Source organism: Ochotona princeps, chromosome 13 (assembly GCF_030435755.1).
Source record: "Ochotona princeps isolate mOchPri1 chromosome 13, mOchPri1.hap1, whole genome shotgun sequence".
NCBI classification, from domain to species: Eukaryota; Metazoa; Chordata; class Mammalia; order Lagomorpha; family Ochotonidae; genus Ochotona; species Ochotona princeps.
Genome location: NC_080844.1, coordinates 25,536,620 through 25,562,651, shown reverse-complemented (window position 1 = coordinate 25,562,651; position 26,032 = coordinate 25,536,620). Strand labels below are relative to the sequence as shown.

Below are 26,032 nucleotides of genomic sequence, written 5' to 3'. Positions count from 1 at the left end.
CTGTCAGACTTACTCCGAAGTGTAAGGATTAACTAATAAAATATTTGTAAAATGCTTCCTGAATCTAAAATTCCATAAATATGCTAAATAGTAATAATCCACCCATTGTTAAATTTATGTAGCTTCCTCTGCCATGCATACAAGATGGTTTAGATGCATGTTTCCTGTCAATTAAACAATGAGTTTGGAATAAAATAATGAGTTCAATTCACATTCTATGAAACTTTGAAATAAAATTTCTCCCATAAGGCAGCATCAGCAGAGAATCATAGTAAGCAGTATTTCAAAAAAGCTATGTGTGGAATAGCATTTACCTTATGGTTGGGGGAAAAGGGACCCAATGAGCTTCAAAAACCAAAAGCTGTTCAGCCCTAATCCGGTGCCAGAACGATACACACTCCCTAACATTTTGGAAGTCCTGTAAGGAAAGCGTGCAGGTTTGGAGGTACAGCTGTCCACAGTGGCTGTCTATTTTAAGCTATGAAATATGCGCCTTGGGGTTTTAAAGCTGAAGTTCACTCTGTGGTTTTGCTCATAGACAGTAAAGAAAAACTTCATCGTTACTGTGGTATATTATTCTTTCAGTGTCATAGGCTTGCTCTTCAAGCTTAGCAACCTCTGTCATTAAGAGTCTACAGTGACATGATAACGTTTTCCTCCTAGCCTGTTTTGTTTTAAGTTTCCTTTAGTTTATTTGAAAGAGTTACAGGAGGAAAGGAAGGGGACAGAAAGGGAGAAAATTCTTTTCTCTGCTGGTTCACTCTCTGGATGAATACAGTGGCCTGGCCCAGACCAGGCCACAGCTATGAGCCAGGAGCTTCTTCTCTCGCCTGGGTGGAACAAATTCAAACACGCTGGGCAAGCCTTGAGACCAAGCACCCGTGTGGGAGACCAGGAAGAGGCTCTGGGCTCCCAGCTTCAGATTGGCTCTGCTCTGGCTATTGCAGCCACCTAAGGAGTGAATCAGCAGAGGGAAGATCTTCCTCTCTGTCTCTCCTCCTATCTGTATATCTGACTTTCCAATAAAAATAAAATAAATATTAAAAAAAAAAAACACGTTAGGCCATTTCCCACTGCTTTTCCCAGGTCATTAGCAGGAAACTGAATTGGAAGTGAAGCAGCTGGAAAATGAACTGGAACCCTATGGAATGTTGGTGTCATAGCAGCAGTTACAATGCCACAATGCTGTCTTGGCATGTTATTAATAATAGGCTGTGCTGTGTGCTATTTTATTTACCAATATCCTCAAGCAAAACTTGTTTTCCATGCTAATTTTTAAGTGTAAACATGTGTATGGTAGTCTTTTCTGTTTTAGTGAGACAACCCTGGATTTTCTACTAGCAGGGTAAGCTGTAAGCAAAACCAAGAAGTTGTCAATTTTTTTTTCTGGACATTTTTCTATTCCAGAAGTCTCTTCTCCCTTTGCTTAAGGCCTCTCAGAAGGACAGCTGCTAAGTAGACCTCAGCCAAATATTCTAGAATGCCCGGCTGCCACCATTCCTCCTTTACTCCAGCTACTTAACCTCTGCCTTGTTTTGTCTCAACTTGCCAACAGTGTGGCATGAGTGAAAGTGCATTAGGTAAAAAGTAAGAGCTTGCACTTACTGGGCCACTATAAGATACCTGGGCCTTGTGTCACATTAGCTCATTGAATCCCAATGGCAGCTTGATGCAGTATGTATTTCGTATAAAAAGAAACTGAGACTCAAGGAAGCTCTTGTGCCAAAAAACAAGTAGTTTATGAGTAAAATAGCCTGGATTAGAATCAAGGCCATCTGGCATGTTGTGCCACATGGTAATTTCTAACTCACAATTCACATTCTGGACTGATGCGCCAAAGAGTTCTCCCAATCAGTCACTGGTCATTTGATGCTGGGCCTCTGGTTTCTTTCCTCTAGTTTTAGATTAAATTATCTTTCAGAGATGGAAGGAACTGTTCCAGAATTGTGTTTGCCAAACAGATAAGCTATTCCTCCCACAGGATTCCAGAATATGCTTTCCCCTGCCCTGCCCATTTCTCCACACCCCACAGCCTGTTTATCTTCTTTTCTTCCTTCTGGTCTGAGTAAGCCTCACCTTCTCCAGGAGGCTTTTTTCTGAACGTCCTGTGGTTATTCTCCATCTCAGCCTACCCTTAGGGAACTCTCAAGTTATTTTGTTTATATTTCAGTTATATGTGGTTGTTGTTTTCAGTCTTCTTATCCATTCCCTGCTTCCTCATCTAAATGTAGGCTACATAAAACCAGAGTGCATTTCACCTATTTCACTGTTTTATTTCTAAACCTACTGGTGGTATTGAAGGATGCATTGTTGTAAGTCAATCAGCGTGTTTTGAATGAATGCTCTCTCATAAAGAGCATGCATGAATGACTAACACATTGGCATTTCCTTGAGATAACCCAAATGAAGCACTATTGATCTTATACCATTAGAATGAGTCTAAATTATGAATGTAGATCTGAGTGCAATAATGGAGACAGCAGGGCAGCCTCAGGCCCATAGGACAAATGGACACACAGCACATTATGCAACCCCTATATCTGATAACAGAGAACAAACAGCAAAATGATATCAGAAACTTGGGTGCAGAAGACACTCAGGAGATCAGCCATGTGATTGATGGAAACTGAAGTTCCAAAAATACCAACCAAAAAGCTTATACTTTCTATCCAGCTCCCTGCTTATGACCTGGGAAAGCAGCCAAGGATGGCCCAAGCCCGTGGGATCCTGTCCCCATGGTGGGAGACCAAGAAGCTTCTGCCTCCTGGTTTCAGATAAGCTTAGCTCCAACCCTTGCGGCCATTTGGGGAGTGAACCAGTAGATGAAAAATCTTTTTCTCTGTATTTCCCTCTCTCCGTAAATCTACCTTTCCGATAAATATAAATGAATTATACAAAAAAATCTTAGAACCTAAGCCTTCTGACTTCCGTTTACCCAGAGACCAAAACCCTTGTGAGTCCACCCACAAGGTTATATAACCCTATTGCATGTTGACAGGGACATGTTGACGTAGCTTTGGACAGTGTTGTTGTCTTTCATAAAGCACAAAAAGCCTTAGGTTGCTCAGATCAATCGTAGATAGGAGCTGTAGAACATCCTACACGAATAGTCTGTTTTTAAATTTCTTCTGGCCTGTATAAACGTAAGTGAGTCATTTACTATTTTAATGATCCATCAAGCAGCCTCTTAATGGTTATCATTAGTTTACCAATTCTCTTTAAATGCTTGGAAGCTTCAAACGGAAAATTTACAGTGCTGAGCATTTAACAGTAGTGTAATAGATTCAAGATACATTTAAATGATGATCGATATTTTCAACTCTGAAGTTTTGGTGGCTTATCTTCAAGGACTTAGAGGATAACTTTTCCAACATAAAGAGGAATCCTTGCTGAAGTACTACATCTCATAAACAAGCAGTTCTTATGTTTTAGAGGAGTCAAGCTCATGTGAAAGGCTTTTTAAAATCTCAAATTGCATGGAGTCCTTCTGTCTAGTATTAAACGTACAGGCCTATGATTACTTTCAGACAGTTGCATTTTTGGAAATTTTCCAGTCAGATGATCTGAAGATTTCTATTTGAGGTCAAGAATAATTTGGGCATGTTTTTATTTTTCCCATGTTACCCCTAAAAAGACTTTTTAAAAATAGATATTTGGGGAGAATTCAATGTGTTTGAATCTAGCAGAGAGCAGTGGTGATCAAAATTGCCTTCCCAAGAATGATGTATTGATCAACTTTTTATTACAATAATAGCACACCTGAGACAGACTAACTGATGAAGATAAGAAGTTTTTTTCAGCTCATACCTTTGAAGGCTCAAGGGCATGACACTTGAATCGGCTTAGTTGTGATGCAAGCCCTTTAGTCTCTGACATATCAGTCCACATGTCAATGGCAGCAAATGGTCACAAATGTCAAACGGGAAACAAGACAAAGAGAAGAGCCAGAAATACTTCTTTTGTAACAACGCTCTCTCCAGAAATAATCAGCATGTTAGGATGTAAGAAAATGTCTTAATCCTTTCTGAGAGGCAGCACCCCAAGGATCTCTTACCAGACCCCACCTTCTAATATAACTGCCTTGGAGACCAAGCATCTCACACATAAACCTTTGGGGAACAATGCACGTGCAAGCCATAGCAATAGACATCAGTTTCATTGTAGTAAAAACTGTGCATGTTACATTACATATCATACTATAGCCACAGGGTTTGTTACTAACTCCAAATCAAGAATTTCCAAAATGTTTCTATTGCATACAAAAATAAGTTAGTCATTAGCATCAGAATTGAGTGTTAAGTTCTTTGAGTAAATAATGAAGTTCCTTGTTCTAAACTGTTGCATTTTGTATAACAGAGAGATTAGCATTTATGAAATAATAAGGGACAAATTTGCAGGTCAATGACAAAGTTCTATTGCTTTTCGGCCTTTTGACCAAGATCAAGTGGAATTACAAGATGCTCAGTTAAGTCTGAATTTAAAATATACATTCCATGCTTCAGGAATGAATAGACACCATATAATTTTTGTTTTAATTTTTATTTATTTATTTAATTGAAATGCGGACAGAGAGAAATCACTTGTCTTCTGATTCACTCCTCAGATGTCTACAACAGCCGCAGATCAGTCTAGTTGAAGCCAGGAACTCAGTCTAGATTTCCCATGTGGGTTGCAAGGACCCAATAACCCGAGCCATCACCATTGCCTCCAAGCAAGAAACCAGCATTGGAAGGAAGCTGGGACTCAAATCCAGGTACTCCAATATGGGATATGAGCATTTCAAACTATGTCAAACATTGTGCCAGCACCTGTCCCCTACCCCTCCCTCCCAGCGGTTTATTTTATGCTAAATCCGGCAATAGTCTTCAGGGAGTATAGCACTCAGTGACATCAATATCCAGAACTTGGAGAGGCTGGATGGTTGTTTAACTTTGAGAAACTGATGAAAACTGTTAGGATGACCCTGAGAAAAAGACATACTTGCAAGGAATCCTCATCTCTTTTGTGGGTACCAGGCTGCTGACATCTCCTTGAGATACCAGTCACCCACAGTGTAGACAGCACTAGCAGACTCTTCACATGATGGGGCAGGAGAAGTCTAGAAGTTGACTTGGTAAAGTCAAATTCACATTAAGGCTTTTTGAGTGGTAGAACTCAACTGGGCTCTCAGTGGGGAAATTTCTGAAGCTTTGAGAGGAAGGAAGTTCCCTTAGGCCCTGAGAGTAATATGTAGCATGGAATACTGAGAAATTGGGCTGGTGAAAAAAGGAAATCTGAATGGTGGGAAGCCTTATGTTCTAACAGATATAGGTAGTATACATCCCACTTGTATTGGAAAACTGTCTTTACTGATATGTAGGATAGGAATGAGAACATATAAAAGGAAAAGAACTAGTGCAATAGAGAGCCAGAACTTCAGAGTCGACAGACCTGAACCCGATCCTCCATTTACAAGCCAGGAGGTCTCTGACATAAGCAACTTCTGTGAGTCCTCATCTCATGAACTTGGAATAACAATATAAGATAATATTTGAGTCATAGAGAAGATTAAAAATGAAGTTGTATTTACCATGGTATATAAGAATGCATACCTGTTCAATTAATGCTACCTAAATGACATGATATACTACTGCTTCTACTATTAGTGAAGGCAGAGGAGCCTCCTACAGCCTACGTGAATGCTTTGGGGGAAATGAAAAACAGACTGGCAGAATGATTGCATGTTTTCTAGATTGGATATATTTAAAAATCTCAATCTGAAAGTTGATGCAGAGATTTTATAACTGCCGTATTGATAGCATGTATCAGAGAGCTACCATCCAAAATGTTCTGAGATTTATTTATTTGAAAGGCACAGAAAGTGTGAGAGAATGTTTAGATTGTTTTTCCATGCAGTGGTTCATACCCCAAGTGCCTGCAGCAATGGGGCCTGAGGCAGGTCCACACAGGTGGGGGGTGGGTGCGGAGGCAGGTACTTGGCCTGCCATCTGTTGCCTTCCTAAACACCTTAGCAAGAAACCATATCAAAAGCAGAATACCCAGCAACTCAGCACAGCACTCGGATATGGGATGCCAGTGTCACAAGTGGCGACTTAACCCACGGTGCCATAATACAAGTCCCTTCCCTTCATATTTTCTGAAAGAGTTGGACTAGATTCAGCCTATCTCCTCTGCGGCCCTGTGTTGGTTGATCCTTCTCCCTAGGACTCCCTTCCCTGAAATCTTGCATGGGATGTCACCTCCTCAGAGAGATTTTGTTGACCGTCTAACCTCACTTTCTAAGACATCATTTGATTTTATTTACTGCTGCTCTGAATACTTCACCTTATTCTTCTTGTTCACCCTCACTCTCACCTGATGGGAGCTATCCTAAAGCTTCAGGGGTCAGGTGGCCAGTGGTTGTTTCTCCAGCATCTATTGCAGGACTAGGTATTCAAGAAAGATTCTGTCGGTTTGTTGGATATGTGAAAGTCAAGCTTAGGCCTAAGGGTTATTTACTGCAAAGCAGTAGTGTTTGGATTTTTTTTAATTTATATTCATCTTTCAGAATTGGGTTAACTTTTTGAAAATCCTCCTTAATAAAAATTTGCATGCACAGTTTTGGGCATATGGTTTGAGATGCTATGGATCTCATCCTAAGAAATTGAGCTCTAAATGTGTAGCATAAATATTAAGAAAATCTAATTATGCTATTTGGTGAAGTATCAAAAATTAATTACTAACAGTAACAGTATGTTAATGTTTGTACATCTATGGTAATCAATTGTGTGTCACCTGAAAAAAATGTGGCACCCTCCATAAGAGAAAAAAGACTACCCATCAATATAATATATTTTATTTATCTGCTGGAAGGGATTTAAGGCTTACCAAGAAAGGCTAATAAAAATACATACTGCACAGCAATTTAAAATGTATTCCAAATAGGTAAGAAAAAAAAATGATTCCAAGGAAAAAATAATGCTAAGAGCATAAGATAGAGCCAGGAGAGAGATTCATCCTGAAAATTTATGTGCTGAAATTCAACAGTCTTGCTAGGAGATAGTAACAAATTTTATTCTCAGTTTTTTAGCAGCTAGTGCAAAGGAGGAAAAAAATCAGTTATGCCTTGTGGAGGGTCATATTTTATATGTGCTTACACATGAATGCATGTATATGCATCTTAATAGAAAGCAGCTTTCTTAAAAGAGGGAAGCTTGAGTATAGTGATAAGGAATAGAGAGCTTGTGTTTCCTTTTGGCATATGCTCCCATACCTGTGATTGAAATAATCCATAAAAAATAGTCCTCAAAACTAACACTTTGAGGTAGATAATTTAGATTTATGGCTTACTGTAATTTTTGTTAGCAATAGACCTTTGGAAAGAGGCCTCATTAAGCCAGTAAGGTAGGACCTGGGCTGGGGAGGGCAATGGTGAAGATAAAAGGGGCATCCCTATTTTTTTACAGCCCCTCTTTTTACCTCACTAAGCAGTGACACCTCCCACCACTCCCTTCGCCTTTTCCAACCTTACACAGCAAGCAACCATTTGGAGCTCTCTTTCCCGACTTAAAGGAGCATGCACCTATGACATTGATGAACACAAGTGGTTCCACCTACCCCTTATTTTCCTTGGATAAGAGAACATTAGGGACTTCTTTCTGCACCATTCCTCTTTGACAGAACAAATACAATAACCAGGTTCTGAGAACATTCTGTAGATTTGTGGCATTCTCAAAGGGGCTATGAATGGATCATATTGACAGCTTTATTTGTCATCCTGAAAGAGATTTCTTCAAGGGTTTCTCTTGCTTTGTGTCAAATCAAAATCAGAGGATATTTCTTATTTTACTATGGCATGCTGTAACTTTAATAACTACAAAAAATAATTGATGCTATTCTAATTTACAAAATTTGTGCTTCATGAGGGGGGTGATGAGTTGTAGTTTAAAGGTAAATGAGGGAAAACATCTTAGGCAACATTTTACTTTTTGCATATTTATTGAGATCTTAATACAGATGCTAGAATTCTTTCACCATATGGAAGCAGAGACAATTATATTACAGTTAATGATTGAGATTTTAGAAGCTAGGATATAAAAAGACATCTCCAGCAGAATCTCCACGATCCAGAGACTAAATATTTTGAAATCTCTTCTCTCCTTTCCCTCTTTCTTTTTCCTTCCTCACCTTATAGGCTGTAGTCTAATATATGAAGAGGCAAAAATGGGTAAAAGTAGGGTTAGAAACCATAGCTTCCATATCTTAATACATCCCTTATGTGGTTAAAAAAAGTAACTTCTCCTGATGTGAATTTTTTCACTTAAAGAATCCCTATCATCTCCATCTACCTGCTACTGACTACTGAATATGAGTTTCATAAAAGCCCTCCTAGTAATCCATCAGAATTCTCAATGCTCTTATGACTGATCACACTGTGTGTAGCATTGGGGTTTTTTAAAGCTCTAGGCTATGAGTGAATTTTTCTCACCGTATCTCTATTTGCATACTTACTTCATACACTCATACTTTCAATTGAGTCATGTTTGTTGATTACCTGTTCTGTGTCAAACAATGCTAGAATGCAGTGACACCAATAAGTATAAAATTGGAACTGTTCGAAGTCCTTCAAAAGATACAGAGTTCTGAAAAATAAGATCCACATGATGCCCAGGAGTCAAATTGATTGGGAATGCCTGAAGAATCTAACAAAATTCCCCTAGCTAGAGAGAACATGGGTGATGTGAAAGGTGGTAGGGAGGCACTAGGGTATGGAGAACAGAATGCAAGGTGAACTACTCCAGTCCAGTGGTAGAAAAAGAGAATAACATGAAAGTTTCTTTAACCATATCAAGGAATATGCTTTAGTCCAGTTCACAAAGCAAAAAAAATTGTGTTTGAAAAGAGAGGGTGCAAAAAATAACACATATACCTGTGCTTGCCCTTACAGTCTTTTTGTTTCCCTTCATTCCTTTTGTCTTCCAAATCTGGAAAGTCTTTCTCTTGTCCGTGATTATTCAGAAAAGTATTTTCTCACTCTGAACCCCTAATCCTATGTTCAGACCTTTAGTGTGCTACTTCGACTTTTTAAAATTATTTTTAGAGTACTCACAACACTTAAACAATGAACATTACCTCCATGGGAATTAAAAATGTGAATAAACAGGTTTTCCTTAGGCACCTTAAAAATTTTGAGAGCAAGTACTCTCCTGGATCTATGAATGCTCAAAATAAAGCCCATAAATGCAACATAAGAGTATAGTTAATGAGTCCAGGTTTGTAGAGGAGTATACAGTGAATTCTTACTCGAGGATTTAGCAGGATCCCTGAAGGAGGTGAGATTTCACCTGGATGTTTAAAAATGAACATTTCAGGAAGGAGAAGGCTACAAACCAAGGAGTAGAGGGCAGGAAATCATACCTTGAAGGCAAAGGATAGCAAGGGAGACAGTATGACCTGAGAAGTTGTGTAGAATGTGATAAATTTATTAATTACAGTTCTGGTAATCACTTCTTGGCCTTTTGGTTAAGATCAAGTATATGTAGTTCTTGGAAAGCTTTGTAAAAAACCTTTCAACAGGACCCCATAGGGATCTGTTGAGAACTGGTAGAAGCTTTCAAGCAGTGGGGTTAGAAACAGAAAGTTTAGGAACAAGACTGGGATCATCTAAAAAGCAGGAAAATGATGGAGCCTGGAAATAGGGAATACATCAGAGGGAGACCTTCGCCTGCTTGGGAGACAGCAGCTGGTGGAAGATGAATGGGAGATGGCCCAGATGTTCTGGATTATAGCAATGCTTAGGACCTAAAAATGGGAAATACATATTTTTGAGTGCAAGGAATCCTGAGTGTGTATATTGTGGATAGATGCAGTGATGGAATAGCAAAAGGAAGATTTACACCAAACAATCAAACCAAGAGGAGTGACAGCACCATTAATTTTAGGTACAGAAAGAAAACTGATTCAAGAGAGGAGGATGTTTTGCCCTTCATATTTAATATTAGGTAACAAGTCTTGGTAATAAAAATGATCCATTTTCTCAATATTGTTTATATCATGCTTTTTTAAACTTATCCTATATATATGAAAGATTAATGGAATGAGGAGAAACAGGAGAGAGCCCCTGTCTACTGTTCACTGCTAAAATGGCTGAAATAACTAGAACTGGGTTAGGCTGACCCCAGGAGCCCAGAAGTACATGCAAGCCTCCTGACTGGATGGCAGGGACCCCAAGCACGTAGGCAGTCGTTCTCTTTCTCAGACACATTATCAGAAGTGGAATAGTACGGACTTGAACTAACACTCTGTCAGCTATGGGATGCTGGCATCGCAGGAGTTGGCTCGACTTTTTGTACCACAATGCCAGATCCCTTATATCATGCTTAAACGGAAAAAAATTTCTATGATTTTCATAACAGGAGTATAAAGTGCTTGGTTTCTTTGCAGATATGATGTACTTTCTCCTAATAACGACATAATATCTTACTTTTACCTGACTTAACAAGAAATTCAAAACCAAATTATAATTTCAATCATTTGAACTGTATTTACTAACACTGGTAGCATACACATGAGGCATTTTAGGAAAGTTAGTGGAAAGTATGTATTTGAAAATATACACATGAAAAATATGTTTTATGAAAAACTTTCATTTGAATTAGTCATGGTTTCCATGTTTATATTAGACTTATTTTTAATTCAATTTTTCATTAACTACCCAAAATACTTTTATATATATATACTTCCTTTATTTTTATTTTTGCTTTTTTATTTATTCTTTATTTTTACTCTGAACCTTATTTTCTTTTTTAAAGTCTTCATGTATTTACTTTCACTTATTTGGAAGGGAGGAAAATGAAGACACACTGAAACAAAACAAGAGATATCTTCCATTCACTGGTCCACTTTCCAAATGTCCCAATAGCCAGGTTGGAGCCAGGCTGCAGCCAGGAGCCAGAAATTAAATCTGGGTTCATGTACATCAATGGCAGATACCCAGCCTGAGCACTCACTATTGTCTCCCAAACATTTATAGAAAACTGGAATTAGAATCTGGGACAGGAGTTAAACCTAAGTACACCAATATGGGATTTAATTAATCTTTTGAATCTACCTCCAATTTCAAAGATAAAGAATCAGAACAAATAAGTATATATGGTCCCAGCATGATGGCTCAGTACCTAAATCCTCACCTTGAAGGTGCTGGGATCCCATATGAGTACCGATTCATGTCTCGGATGTTCCACTTCCCATCCAGCAGTAGAGGATGGTCCAAAACCGTGGTATCCTGCACCTGCATGGGAAATTTGGAGGAAGCTGCTAGCTCCTGGCTCCTGGCTTTGGATCAGCTCAGCTCTGGCTTGGGGCCACTTCCGGGGTGAACCAGGAGATATAGGATCTTTCTCTTTTTATCTCTGTAAATCTGCCTTTCCAATTAAAATAAATAAAGTTGTAAAACAAATAAATAAATATCTTTGCAGTAAACTAAATGTCTTTTCACACATCTGATCTTATCATGAGTAAAGTTCCCTTCGATTAGCTCATACTGTCACTTTCCCCTGGGAGGTAAGGGAAATGAGCCTTGGTGAGATTAAGAACTTCAAGTTCACTCCAATGAATCTTACGAGTTGGATTCAACCCCAGGTACTTGATCTTCAGAGGCAATAGTCAGTTAAGCATACTTTTTTTTTCTGAGCAGCTAGAATTTGTACAAGGATTTATAAATGGCACATAGTTAACTCAGATAGCTTTTGTACTGATGAGAAATAATCACTGAAATAAGAAATTAAATATTGTTTAAGTTGTGTTCTTCCTTCTTGATGATGAGACATTTCATGCTTGTATCTCCTTCCTAGGTTTTATAACAATCAAGCAGTACATGAAAAGGGCCTCTTCATCAAGCATTCTTGATTAAATTATGAAAATGGAATTGAAGCTCTGTTTCCCCATTCATGTGGTGAGTAATTATTAATTTGGATAACAGAGTGGGCTTTCCCTTTTATAATTTTCTTACAATGTATAACAAAGAAATGAAATACTTTCAGTGTTTTGGTGCAGCTTATGTATAATATAATGGTTTGTCTCCAAAATATTTCATAAAAACATTAAAAGGGTCCATGTCTTAGCTCACTAGTTGGACTTTCTAAATTTAAAATTTGAAGTATCCCAACACATTTATGAATTTGGATGACTATGGCAGCTCTTCTAACCATTTTCTACAGAATTTTATACAAAAAATTGGCATGTGCACTCAGGAAAATCATGGACCCAGACAAGGATGATTTAGAAATGGCAAGTTGCTGAGCAGTGCTTTTCTTCCTCCCAAATGCCCTGGCTGGAAGCATCTGTGCCGTCTGGCCTGCGTAATGACTGCCTTTAATTGGAAGAATGTATTATTGCTCCACAAGTGATTAGAACTAGAATTATCCCAAGTGAACAAAATCAGCTTTTGGAAAAAAAACGACTGGGGTTATTGAGATTCCCCTCCCCCCAGGGTCCTGTGTCTGAAGGACTCATGATGGTTTAGAATGGACAGTTGACTTTCTTTTGTTTACTCCTAAAATCATTTGTTACTTTTCGTTTCACATTGTAGCTTGGCTTTTTTTTTTGGTATGTTTATATAGTCTAATGCATATTTAAAAGAAAAATCTCTATAGGCAGCTGTGAGTATTTTAAAATTTCATTTATTCCAGTGAATTAGGGAGGTGGGCATATCTGAATTTGCGGCAGTGCTGAATTATGGATTACTTTTAAACAAATGTGGCTTTTATTACCTTTAACTGCATAAAGCAACTTCCACAAAACATTACAATGTTGAAGTCCTTAGGAGACCTGTTATAATAAATCATATGAACATGTTATTAGCATATAGATTGGATATATGTTGGAGCTTGTAAAATGCCTGGGGTTCCTTGAAAATTGTTTATTTTGCATCTAAGAAGTGTACGTTAAGACTGAAAATAAATGTATAAAATACCATGTATTATCTAACTATGAATAAACTGTTTACAAAGTACAAGTAAACATCAGTCCAGTTTATGAGCAAATTATCAAAAAACTTTAAATAAATGTATTGTATTGAAGTCCCAAGTTAATAAGATACTACCATGAGTGGATAAATAACTTAGAGAACAAAACTTTGTTGATCTTTCTCTCAATATGGGTATTTGTGCTAATGAATCATGATCCCATTGACACTATTAGTCCCCAAAGTAATTGCTTATTTGAAGAACTTCTGTCTTACAAGTTTCATTAATGAAATCCATTTATGTTTTATGCACACATTTCAAATTCTCAAGTCCTTTTTTCATATGCTAGATTCAAATATGTTCATGTAATAATACCTTTCATCAATGCATCAGTTTTTCATTTGAAAGGAACTTTCAGAATAGCTATATGCATAATGTACTTCTGATATCAATATTTTCGAAAACTCAACCCACCAAATACTTATTTTTTAAAGTTTTCTATTTGTAATGGTGATCACTATCCTGAATTATATCCATTAGTCTAATTTATTCAGTGATTTTTTTTTAATATTATGATTTTGCATGTCAGTTTTTAACATCTAAAAGGCCTTTCAAATCAAACAACCTTTTCAAGGCACATGGATTTTAACTTATTGGTCTTTCCAGAGAATTGGAATATTACAAAAATATGAAATATGAAACAAAAATAGTCCAACTTAATATGTACTTAAAACAGAGTGTAATTCACAAAGTTAGAGAGGCTATATAAATACAGTTTCTTGATTTTTTAAACATTTGAGAAGTTGAAAATTAACATATGAATTTTTGTAAATGTCTACATTAGATCCAAATGGTGAAAATCTTAAGTGTGTGAATAAAGTGCTGAAGTGAGGAGAGTAAAAGACGCAGAGGAGCAGGCCAGAGTGGATGAGGGTCCCAATGCTCCATGCGGATGGGTGCAGGCTTAAAGTCCAAAGCATGACAAGATCAGATACTGGAAAAGGACAAAGCTTTGGAATCATGCGTAATTAAACTATCTCTTTGTACCTTTTGAATGCTCATCTAGTCAAGAGTGTATTTAATTGTATTCCCTTTTGCAAAAAAGACACATTTTGTAAATAGGTACAAATTCCAGTCTCACATTCTATCTGAATCATAAAAGAGTATATATGATATTCTATAATCATCTGAAGTATGACACTTTTTTCCTTTTTAGCTCCACTAGGTAATAGTGTGCTTTTATTAATGTGGAATTATATTGTAGGTATAAAAAGAAAAGCAATCTTTGGTATCCTGAAAAACTCATACATCTTATGAGAAAACAAACAAATTTCATTCAATTAAATCTTACTGATTCGTTTAAGCAATGATCTATGTAAAATCTAATATCAATAGCCTCCTAAAAAGACATCATTTTCTTTGTTGCTAGGATTGCCCTAAGGAAACATTTCTTCTCATTTAGAGAAAGTAAAGATAAAGTACTTGTATTATTATCTGTATAAATTTTTAATACTGAATAACATATTAGTGTTTAGCATAATATTGATTCGCAATGTAATATTCCTCCATAATGGCAAACTAATTGGCTAAAATTAAATCAGACAGATTCAGGAACCCTGAGAATAGACCATCTAACACTTGCAATTTTTTTTCATTAGTTTCCCGAATTTGTATTAAGATGAAATTAATCTGTCAAATAAAAGGCCACTGAAAAATAAAAGTTATGTGCAATATGTCATATGTACCTCCCTTCCTTCCCACTGTTCCATCCCCATGCTGTGACATAAGACTTAAAGGTGAGGAAAGAAGAGCAGATAAAATTCATAGTGTAACAGTGTTTGAGAGTGAGGCAATTAACATGCCTTCTGGTTCTGTAACTATCTGTAGACTTCAGACATTTGGCTTAAATCCCTTGAGACAGTTTCCTCAAATACTGTTACTGCGATAATAGTGACATCCTGGAGTTTTTAAGGAAGTGAATTGAAGGTTCTCGGTAGAGTTAACTTGGCCTAACAGGAGACACAGCACTGACTTAGATTGCTTTGGCTCTCAGAATGAAGAGGGATGGGCTATGTATGTGACCAGTAGCAAGTGAGTAGAGACCAGGGACTCTGCTAAGCATTCTTAGATGTACAGCACAGCCTCCTACAATTGTAGAGTCATGCAATAAAGGGAAGCAATATATGTAATGAGTGCAGTGCCTAATACACAGTAGGCCCTCAAAACTATTACTATAGAATCCTGCGTACCAAAAGCAATTCAGTGATTCAGTTAAGCCAGCTCAGCACAATTCACCATGCCTGACTGCTAAGTCATCTGCTTGGGGTGACCGATTTTTAGCTATCTTTACAAGTACACTGATCCACTTAATACTTGACTAGTCTAGTTGGCTCATGGGCAGGATGATACCAAAGTTCACGGAACACTACTTAATGTGTGTTTTCTCAGAAATGGAAGAAAATAGAAAAAGACAAATAAAAAGTAACCAACAGCAGCAGGTAGCTATTACTTTTTAACTTCTGTGGTTAGTAAAGCATCAGGAATTATCAGGTGATCATGCTTTCACTGTATAAAATAAGCAGATGTTTGGGCAATTGGCTGGAAACTAGGATCTCCTGGTTAATAAAAGATCCTAATTAGTAGGTTATTTGATACAGGAATATTACCAACTTCAAAGCCAGTTGAATGTCAAAAAACAGTTTTAACTTAAACTGTCTTAAGGCAGGAAACGCCTTGCTTAATCTAAGAGTTTTAAGGTCCAAGAGTCCTGAATTTCCGTTTCAGCCTTATCACCCTCAAGCTGTGTGACCTTGACTAATTCACTTGACTTCTCTGAGTTTACATGTCTCATCTGTCTAATGTATGTAAAATTACCTCACAGTGTTGTTGGCAGAATTAATTGACATAAAGCATTTGCCAAGCGTTAGCAATGACTGAATGGTAGCAGTTACTATTTTCTTCATTATGGGTGCCTTAACTCTGAAGTCATCTTTCAGTGGTTCTTTAATTATTTTCAGGTTGTTATCAGCGCCTTCTGTTCTCATGATAGAGAGTGATAATGATGGTATGCAGGTACTTTTATTAACAAAAGAAGTTGAAATTATACCCACTACCTCAAGAAAAGAAGAAAACTAGGAGCCAGTGTTATGACAAGTCCCAGCTGCTCTGCTTCCAAACCAGCTCCCTGCTAAATGTGTTAGGAAGACAGTGGGTGGTGGCCGAAGTACTTGTCCCCGCGTCTCCCACAAGGAAGACCTGGATGGAGTTCTAGGCTCCTGGTCTTACTCTGGCCTCAGCCACAGCTATTGAGGGCATTTGGAGAATGAACCAGCAAACTGAAGAGTTCTTTCTATCTCTCGCTCTCTCTCTTTTCCTCTCTTTTTCCTCTCTCTCTCGCATTCTTCGCCACTATTTAAAAAAATCTTTTAAAAAGCAAGAAAAAAAAAAAAAGAAAATTGACATATAACACCTGGAATTTCCTAGTGAGAATTTCTGTAAGGAGAAGTCAAATTTCTGAAATTAAGAAATGAATGACATACACATCTTTCTGACATATTTTAATATAGTTGATAATCCAGTTTTTAATTAGCACCTAATTATAGTAGAAATTTCCCCAGGTAAATGTTGTAACCTACTTTGGAGAAGAAAATGGTACTGTCAGTAGGAGCCCCTGTAGTGAATTTTGACGCTTTTTCGGCTCCAATTTGCTGTAAGCCGGAAGAGCTCCAAGATGGAAGGGAGCTGCTGCACAACCCAATCATTATGATGACCAGGAAGTACTACCCATGAAGTTTTTTACCATGCTTGCTTTTTGGGAATGTTTTGAAGACTCCTGGTATGTGTGGATTTCCAATTTTTAACACCAGAATAAACGTGTAATTCCCTTTGTCATAAGCTTTTGGAAGTACCCTTATAAGAAGGCTAAATTTATCTTTCATCACTATTTTTGTTTTTCCAATTTCTCTAATCTGTAGAGTAGACTCAACTTTGTGTTTGTTTCCACCATTCTTACGTTTTAAAGTACACTTTCAGTTATGCAGATCTCATGCCCTTCATTGTTCTTGGAGGTGTGCTTTAACTGCTTCCACGTCCCTGCCTTCAAAGGGCAGAAAGATGCCTGAGAGGACCATCTCCACCTCATACGAGGCACTTGTTTAATTCCGCAACCCAGAGCTTTTAGTCTATTCCTTAACAATAGATGCTTGGCATTCCCAAACCTTAGTACTTACTTTTCATCACATGTCCATAACTTTAGTTATAAATATATGTAGACTCAACACTTGATGATGTGGAAATAAATTTTGATTGAATTCTGTCCTCCAGCCAGTCTTAACTATGTGTGGTTGCAACTTCAATGTATTTACATTTGCTTTTGAACTGTTGTCTCTCATTAATTCCTGGCTCATATTCATTAACTTAGGACAGTTGAACTATCAGTTTTAATTAATGTAATTGATTTCTTTCATTCCACTTTTGCCCCCTACACTCTCTACAGTGAAGTGTAAGCCAAATCATTTTGCTGTTTACCTAGAAACCCTCCAGTGGCTCCATGTGTCCTGCAGAGTGAGCCAACCATGACCTCTCAGTCCTGGTTCCCTGGTGTGTGCCTGCTTAGAGGGCTGTCAACATCAGGGCCTGTGCACTGTTTTCTCTGATTATTCCTCTGTGAATCCACATAATTTGCTTTCTCAACTTCCTCAAATCTTTGTTCAAATGTCATCTCAATAAGACCTTTGCTCACCACCCTTCTGAAAAATACAATCTTTGTCCTCACTTCCTGTTTCCATTCCCCTGATTTAATTCTCCCCTCACAAAGATACTCGCCTCCTTCTAATAAATAATACAATTTAGTCATGTTTACAGCCCATCTGCTTCCCTTAGGACACAGACTGCATGATGGCAGTGATGTTTTGTTAGTTTTGACTTGTATATCCTAAGCACCTACTCTAGTCTCTGGTATGCACTTTTGTAAATATTAAATTGAATTAAAGTAGAATTTCACTCTGATTGACCTTGTTCCTTCTCCCACAAAGTCTTAATTTGGTTTCCATTAGTTGAATATTATGGTGCTCTGCCTTTATTATTGTCCCTTGGGTAAGCCCCACTATCCTGTGTTAGATTTAGGAGACAGAGTGAGCAGTTTGCTTGTGCTTCCTTTTGACCACTGAGAAGCTTTAGCTGGGACAAATTTGTATTATAGCCATATTTCTTTCTCTTATTTTTCCTACTGTACAAGAAAACTGATGTCACCAAAATGTTGAATTGACTGATGATTTCCCGATCAAATACTCTTGAGTAAATCCTAATGCTAGAAGAGGTAGACATAGATGGAAATGCCAAGTTCCACAAATAGTTAAACACAAGGATTAATTTCCTCTGAACCTAGCACACTTATCCTAGCATATATGCTCCTACTATAAATATTAGGGCCTTAAACCTGATTCACAAAAATACCTACCTCCTGATGATAAGAAAGCCATAAATACAGTTCATGACCAAGGATTAATCACTGTTTATTGTGGCTGGTGACATATGATACATGGAAGAGTTTTGGCCGTATTTCAGACATCTCCAACCAGCCATTTATCACCTCGTAGTGCAAGAAGAGGGGGTATTTCTGTATTAATGGTCTCTGTAAAAGGAAATGAGTGGAGAAATGTCTGATATGTTTTATCTTTGGGAGTCAAAAGAAAGTTGGCATTGTTAAAAATGTGCTGAGTGGAGTACAGGTTCTGCACAAGCAGGTCTTCTAAATAATAAGACTATAAAAAGGGGGATAAAAGGAAGAGGATGAAGAATAAAGGAATCATGTTCTATATTGCTTAGTTCTCCCTTGTGCCCTTGAATGGCATTTCTGGATGCAAGCTGAGAAACAGGAGCTTGATTTATCTGGGAGGCCCATGACACTTTGAGCCGTAGGATGACCTTGAGACCTGGCTGCTGATTCACAGCCATGCTGCTGTCCCAGCACAGGAGCGGTAATACTGCAGGTGAGCTTGATGCAATATGCAGAGACTCAACACACCTGCCAACCCCACTGCCATGTTAATGCTACTTTCCTATCTCAATCTATAATTGAGAATGAAACAAAGCTCAGAGCATGTTAATAACTTGCACTTGATTAAAAGATTCAAATCCACATTCCCTTCATAACTGCTATGTTTGTGCAAATGAAAGACATAAAATCCTTTGGGAGACAACTTTAAAAATGAGACTGGGGTTTGAAACACCCAAGAACTTTCTTGAAGCTAGTGGGAGTGGGAGTAAGCCACTGAAATATTTTTAACACAGCAAATAACTTCTGCTTTGCAGAATTCTGAAGACATCATTAAAAATTAAATAAAAAAGGCTCAGCTTGGTTCTGAGTATGCTTCAATAGGCAAAAAAATATATTTAATGCAAAGGGTGTTGAATCTGAATTAGTACAAATATTATTAATTTAATGTTCATACTGCATTTTATGGATTATAAATTGCTTAGCAATAATTTTATATATTTTTCCTCACAGCACTGTTGTAAAATATATCAGCATTTTATTTTCTCATTTTATAGATGAGGCAACCTTTATAATCACTTTATATAATAAGTGATCTATTTCTTTACTGTGCATATTGGTTAACTGGTAAATGATTAATTTATGTCTACATGAACTTCATCATGCACAGTATTTATTTTAGTGTGAGTTGGTATTTATTTTGCCTGCAAAGCCTTACAGTATCCAATTATAAATGCATGTTTTAAAGGCAATAAAGCAGCCACCAGCAGTTAACGAAACATTAACTCAGAGATGTTAAGTCCATAGTAAATTCTGAATTCTGGTATTTAAATCAGCCATCCTTCCCCACTCATCTGCACACTCCCAGTGCTCTGTTTCGTGTGCATGAGAAATGGCTTTCCTATAAAAATGACCATGTGGCACCTGGGTAGTGACGCAGAGAAGATATATTGGGAATTTCAGAGTTGGGAATACAAAGTACAGTAATTTATAATTACATTTGATAAGAGTGGAAAAATAAACAGACTTGATCATTATTGTCTGATCATTATATCTGTGGAATAATATACAGTGGTAGTATGTTGCTTGCTTCTTTTTCTTTGTGCCTTCATCTCTCTTCCTTTCCTTCTTTCTTTCTTTTTTTCTTTCTCTCGCTCTCTCTTTTTTTTTTTTTTTTTTTTTTTTTTTTTGCCTCAGTGAATTGGTTGCTTTGGAGGCTTAGATGGAGATGTATAACTGATCCCATGCAAGTGGTATTCTAGGATTAATAAAAAGGACAACATTCCCTACAGTAGTTGATATTGATTCTTCCGATGGCAGTCTGTTGACCTGTAAGCAAAACCCTTCTCCCAATGTGTGTGACACCTAGTATTCAAGGTTCTCAACATATTTCCAGAGCCGTAACCCAGCAAGCACTCCTCTAACATCATTCTGCTACTTTAATCTTACAATGTGACTGAAGCACCCAAGAGTTCATTCCGTTCTGTCAAAATTGTTAAAATGATTCGAAATATTCTTTCCTTTTGTGATTATTTATAATATGTAGTTCTTGATCATGTACACATCTTAAGGCCACTGAAATGTAGCCATAGAACTAAGATGTTTAAAATGTTGTTACAAAGCATCCCTGCCCTAGTTTTATATTCAAAAGCTTCTGATAAAGTCCAAATATTGGTGCATTACCTGTCAAAGGGAAATGATTTAGAACGCATTGCATGTGCCAAGGATCTAAACTCTTTCATAATCCAGAAACTCTTTCAAATTTCAAATGCATTTCCGAAGCCAGGAAGTATTTATTAATATAGAAAATGCTCTAATAAAAACTTAATGAAAAATTTTGTATTATTATTAAAACTTTGTGCATGATGCAATACGAAACTCCTTACATAACATTGACCAACCAGACAATATACTATTATGTAATATTTTTTCATCTGTGTTATTTTCTGTTGAGTCCATTAGACAGCATCTACTTAAGGCATAAAGGTTTATAAAAACAGATTTTTTTAGTAAGGAGTTTTATTTCAGAGAAACGTCACTGAAATCTTCTTCCTAGCCGTCTTGCTTAGGAGTCAGTTATGAAAGAAAAAACAGGCGTCTCTACTCCAGTTTGCAGTTTCCTAGCTCTGAGTTAGATACATAATCCAGGCCTGCACAGTGGGGATTATGCTCATGTAATAGAGACTTTTATATTATATTTATAAATAGGAATAGTTTAGCCTTCTTATTTTAAAAAAAGAAATGATCTTATTTTTTTAAAAAAAAAAACATATATAATTAAAAAGAAACGCTTCAAACATTAGAGCGTATCTCAAATGTGTGAAATATAAAAATTTCATTCTTTGTAATATCTCACTAATATCCAAACACAATTCCATTATAGCTTTCCTTACATGTCACAGTTCTACTACCTTCTACTCCTAAGCTCTCCACAGTCTGAGACTTTTTCAGTAGCATTTCTTCTTCTCACATACGTGTGCTTGACCCATAATGGAAGCTTCCAACTAGAAGCATCGTTTTCACCAGAGACTTCTTTGTCCTTAGTGAATTTACGTGGAAACTGTAAGTATCACAAAGAGTTGAACCAACAGAAAGTCAGAGAAGATCAGCTTCCCCCTCCTCTTCCTCTACCATGCCCTCAAAAAGCATGAGACACATGTGAGTGTCACTTTGCTGTGAATATTGGACTGGGATTGATTCCCAGGTTCTCAAGTCTTGTAATCCCAAACTCATTGTTGTGGGATTTCTGTTTTCGTCGATTGTCATCTTTATATGTAATTCTGTTAGCTTTTGCCAAAAAGAAATATTTCAAAGGCCCAGCGTTGTAGCATATTAAAAAAAGAAATATTTTGAAACAGGCTGCTTTTAAGGAGAAAATGGAAAATAATGTTAATGCTAAATAGAAACAGCATGCTCGCTTTAAAGAGGTAAGTTACATGCAATCAGCGTTCATGGTTTTCAGAATGGCTAAAGCTAAAACTGAGGTTTGTTTCTAGATAAAGTCAGCACTGCATTTACACAATTATTACCTTGCATTTGTATGCAAGCTAATAAATAGTATTTCAGCCTGAAATTTCAGCATATGGTATACATTGAACTCTAAAGTTGTTATGAGTAAGCACTCCTGTGCATCACAAGTTGAGTTATTCAGTAGTGAAGGTATAGAAAGAGGAATTTCAAAATGGTAAAGATGGAAGTGTCCTTCTAGGCACTTGATAGGATAAGAAGACCCTGACCCAGGAACTTAAGTCCTGGATCATCTAACAAATGTGTCCCTGGAGGGACAAGATGGCCTTAGCATGTTACAGCATTGAGTGTCAGCCTTACACCTTCCAGCTTATTCCCAGACTTACTAGGTGGCTGGATCACTGATTATAATTCTCCTTCCCACATGCTTACATGTATATCTGTACCTGTAGAGAAAAGCTACAATAGCCAGTCAGTACAGCTCATTAGCTTGATGGAAAAAAATTAATATATTGGCATCCTGCTGTTGAAGAACACTTTAATTAATGTGTATGTTACCAATTATCATTTTAGAATCATGCAATTCTCAGCCATACCTACAGAGGTAGAAATTCTGTTTCTAGACCGTGAGACTAGAGAGTCATATCTCATTCACAGTAGCTTATAAAATATAATCATCACTTTACATGCTATCATACTGTCTTCCCCCGAAGGAAAGAGAACTAAAATTGTAAGAAATTATAATTGATTTAACACTGTCATTGTGCAGGTTCACCTAGCCAGTAAATAATCAGAGATGAAATTAAAATTCAGGTCAAACAGATATCATTTCAACTAAACCTGTGTCTTTACTGGGAATATACTGCCGGCAGCACAAGTCCTGACTGGGAGAAACAGATTAGTGTTCCTTGACTACCAGAGAATAAACCTCGATCTTATTGTCTGTTTTCTGTTGACAGTCTGAACCCAAATCCCACATCCAAAGAATGAGCGAGCTCTGCAGCTGACACTCTTCTCTCCACAGATACAGGAAAGCCTGGCCTGATCATTTAGTTATGTGTCTATTGTGTGTAGATTTATATACATGCATGTTGGTGTATATACGTGTGTATATATACATACAGATATGAGTCTAATTTTAAAATGGAGTACAAAACAAAGACATTTTGTTCATAGTGAGCCTTATGAAAAAGAGCAGAGACCCCATAGGTATTTTACTTAACAGTTTCAGAATAGTGTTTCATATTTTTTCATATATCCTTATTTGGTCTGTATATATAATCATTGTGAGACCAGTTCCAACTACTAGGTTTTTCCAAGTATATGTTGTTCTTGTTTGCCTATAACTAATTTATTTTGGAGGTAAAAGAGAAAGAAATGAGGGCAGCCCTGACTGGTCATAAATCTCCTGAAACATGGCTCAAATATTTGAGATTTTGACCATGCAGTGTCAGTAACATCATATTTTGTATCCTAGGGATATAAATTTTAGGGTAACATTTGTTTCCATTTAAAGAATGATAGACATCAAGTGGTATTTATGAAATCATTTTGATCCAGTTTGATCATTTTTCCATCTTCAATAAACTAATTTTGCTTAAACTAGCTCAAATATTTAAGACCTTCTCTTTAAGAGAAATACCAGTACTAAAGATGAAATTGTGTAACCTACATTGGGGACAGATTTCAGTGGTTAGCATCCCTTCTTACTGTGAAGAAATTCTTCCTAACAACTCTTACCCAAAATGCCTTGTACTTCTTTTATGTATATAACATAATCTTAAGTTGTTTCATGTATTCATGATCCTCTCACCCTTTTAATGTTTGATTCAAATCTGTGATCTTTTCACACTTCTGCAGGCTCCCAGGTTTCTCCCACTTCTGTGTTTCCCCATGTGGCCTCCTTATCAGTGAAAGCCTCATCTTAATTGTCAGCATTGCCCTCCTGGACAAATAACACCACAGGTGTTGCCCTCCTCCTCTTAGCTGTGATTTCAATGCTTTAGTCCAATTAATTAGTGCAGGATTTTATTTTTCTAGAAATTCTTCAGAAGTGAAGTAGCCATTACAAACCAAACCAAAAGAGCAAGATATCTCAAGAAGACTCAAATAAGGTGGATGCTAAAAATTCTAAAGGAGAGAGGAATCCTCTCTCAGTTGATGATTTGAATGGAAACATGGAGATGAGCTAAATGACCTCTTGATACTTCCCCCGGCTATGTGATTTTGTGATAATCTTAGCTTCCAGCATCTCATTTTCTCAAAACACTGGAATGTAATCTGCCCTGAAATGCAAGAGTATTTAACAGATGAAAACCTTTTAATGGATGAAACATTCTGCTTGTTTTCAGGAAAGTGATTTTCTTAACAATTATTTATTCAAGACAACATTTATTGTATCATTAAATCCAAAAACATCATGAAAGAAAAATTAGCAAATATTCTATATCATGATGTGCAATCTTCCTTGACTTGTCTTTGTGACTCTTCATTACTAGCATTTACTCCTATTGGGCTGGTTCAGGGACTCGTGAACTTTTTTTTTAACACAGATTCCTTCTCTTTTTCTGCACTGTGGTTGTTTCTGTTTAAACAGGAGAGTTTTGTTAGCATCCATGGCTATTTTGCTTCCAAGTGAAGCTACCTTGAGAGCAGGGTTGCCAGAGAGCAAATTGCATCTGACAAGGCTGTTTGGTAAAGATTAGCAGTCGTCAGATTAAGCAGTCCTTGAGCTTGCCATTTAACCCACCATTACTGGTTTGTGTTCTAAACCGATGATGATATTTAGGAGCACAACAATTAGGTTATTAGTTTTCATTGCTTTTAACCAGCCATTTCTAAACCAGTGGAAAATTTAGAAGCAATCCCTACAATTAAAATGTGAAAAATAGACCTCTGATATATCATATACACATGCAATAAATCTGACTCTAGATTCACATGCTAATATTATGAGTATTAATTACATTAATAAAACTAATGATGATTATAAGAGTGTTCCATAAAAGCCAGCTATACTAAGCTAATCTCTGGCAAAGCTTGGCATATATTATTTTCATTAGCTCATCATAATAGTCCTTTAGAGTTACCAAAATAAAAATGATAAATTATGCATATATTATCAGACATTTTTTCTGATGTTGACTTTGACTGACCATGGATATATTTACAACTAGTTGTTCAGCATTCAGTTGAATATTTTTTTGTTGCTGTTTAGTACAACTGCAGTTTGGGTGATATAGAATAACACAGAAAACGATAGCATTAATCTTGACTGGTAAAAGCCATGTTTGTATTGTGACACAACTATAAATGTAAAGCAAGCAGAAAAAATGCTATGTATGCTCTTTTCTGAGCTTGAATTTGTTAGAAAATACTTAACTCTTTTGTTGTTTGGTAACTTTTTTACTGTATGTACTGTAAATGCAGGAAGAGTTATGCTGGGGTCAAAAAGGATTTTGAAGTTTCATTGTGAATTATTTTTCATAAATATGTTAGTTCCTCAGGTAGTTGCACAAAACTGAACTTACTACAATATTCAGGAGCCATAACATACAGGATTAATGTTAAATCTAGATTCACATTATGTTGATCAGCAAATATATGGCTCAGATGTTTGAACCCCTGCACTCATGTGGGAGACCAGGATGAAGTTCCTGGCTCCTGGCTTCAACCTGGTCCAGTCCCAGCCTTTGCAGCCATTTGGGAATGAACCAACAGATAAAAGGTCTCTCTTTATGTCTGTTTCATCTCTCTCTCTCTCTCTCTCTCTCTCCATATATACAGAACTGCCTTTTAAATAAACAATAAATAAATATTTTAAAACAGTTCTAGAACTAAAGACTCCAGAGGTTGAAACAGACATGAAAGCTTCTGACAACTGGATCACTTTTCAGCCACCAAGGATGACTGAAATCTCCTGGTCTCCCAAGTTCAGAATGTTTATTTGACAAAAATTCTTTAAATTGAACATGAGGTGTCTCTCTGTAAATTCCGCTTGCAGGGCTCAGACATAAATTTGGGGCCACTTAAATGTTGACTTCCTCTATGATGTCATAACAAGAACCCTTAATAAACGTTATCATTTCCTGTCATTTCTGACCTTCAACAACCTAGTCATTTTCCT

The 26,032-nt window shown here is 36.9% G+C and overlaps 1 protein-coding gene across 5 annotated transcripts in view; it reads left to right on the top strand.

Annotated features, from left to right (window-relative positions):
• RHOBTB1 (Rho related BTB domain containing 1) overlaps window positions 1–26,032 on the top strand; it is a 123,931-nt gene that overhangs the window by 1,618 nt on the left and 96,281 nt on the right. For all 5 annotated transcript variants that reach the window (XM_058671029.1, XM_058671026.1, XM_058671030.1 and 2 more), the window contains exons 2-3: window positions 4,604–4,753; window positions 11,832–11,932. The gene's annotated coding sequence lies outside the window, so the exon portion shown is untranslated. The remainder of the gene's footprint in view (window positions 1–4,603; window positions 4,754–11,831; window positions 11,933–26,032) is intronic.